Below are 1,449 nucleotides of genomic sequence, written 5' to 3'. Positions count from 1 at the left end.
ATCTTGTGCTGTTGTGCAATGTAAATCCCCTTTGTTCTTGTTAGCCGTTTTACCCCCATGGCCCGTAGTGATTGGTGCGGTCACAAGTTTCAGCTTATTGTGGTTGGCCGTTTGAGCTGAGGAGTTGGTTACATGGTTGACATAGTGTTTTATTGTCCGGTTGTATGTTGTCTTTTGAGGAAAATGAATGCAAAAGGATAGTGCCTCAATTATCTGTTACCGAGGTTGTGATGTGTTGATGAACTCTCAATGAAAATCTTTGCAAGTAGATGTTCTGTTTTTTCTGCATTTTATTACTGTAAAATGATCAAAACGATAGGAAGCTATGATAGTTCACAATTGGTAGGTGTACATATTCAAGTGGGTTTTTCTTTTTGAAATTTCACGCGAGGGGGGGGGGGGAGTTTCCCCCACCTTAATATATTGATCATCAGGGCCAAACCCCAGGCAGTGAATACAGATGGATCCAATTACACATCGAGAGGGGGAGAGAGGGTTTTTGCAGGGTGACAGCAAGAGACACACCCACTAGAGGGAGAGGGCATGCAGCCAGGATTCGACATGCCCTCTTCGGTTCTCAGGAAGCCGCCCACGCCAAAGAGCGGCGTCTTCACGGCAGCATCCAAGCGCACGCGGGAGAGATGGCTGTTGTCGCTGGAAGACCACAGCGTTCCTGTGTTTCCAGATTTGCCAGCAGCACAGCAAGGCGAACTCCACCACCGAATCGTCCACCGCGGCCACTATGGTGACAAGGCGAGGCAGCCTGCACACCGTAACCCTGCTGGTGTCGACGCCTAGCTTGTTCCAGAAGTCACTCGCGAACGGGCAGGCGAAGAGCATATGATCGGCAGTTTCCAGGGGCGCTGAGCACAGCGGACAACCGGCCTCTTCCGTGTTGACGATGCACTTGCGAAGCAGGACGTCCCTTGTGTGGATACGCCTTTGGACCAGCAGCCAGCAAAAGAATTGCACACGCGAGGGGACCCTCGCGCTCCAGATCATGTCCGCGAAGCCGGCCTGCGCACTGCCAAACCGCAGCAGATTGTAAGCGGCGCTAGACGACAGGGCGTTACGGGGCGCAACAGCATGGCGCAACCGCCTCATGTCCGGCCCGTCTCCTGAGGGGGCCGTCACCAGTAGAGCCGACATAGCTTGGAGCTTGCGCTCACCCGTCCTAGTCAGCCTGGGCACCAGGCATTCGGCCAGGCCTCGCCTGCGCACCTGCCAAACGGTCACCTCGACGTCCGTGGTGTGAGAGTACAGAGCGGGGTAAGCCACCGCCATAGGCCCGTAGGGAAGCCAGCAATTCCACCAGAAAGAGCAGACTCTCCCGTCCTCGACCTCCACCCTGGTGATCACGCGGTAGAGCGGTAACAATTTCGCCACTGAGGCTCGGTGTTCTCCAAGCGCCAGCTCACCACGCTCGAGGAGGGAGCGACCGCCCGCACT

The sequence above is a fragment of the Triticum urartu genome, chromosome 5A (assembly GCF_056163025.1).
Source record: "Triticum urartu cultivar PI428250 chromosome 5A, HENAU_Tu73, whole genome shotgun sequence".
Classification (NCBI taxonomy): Eukaryota; Viridiplantae; Streptophyta; class Magnoliopsida; order Poales; family Poaceae; genus Triticum; species Triticum urartu.
Note: the sequence above shows the minus strand (reverse complement) of the source record.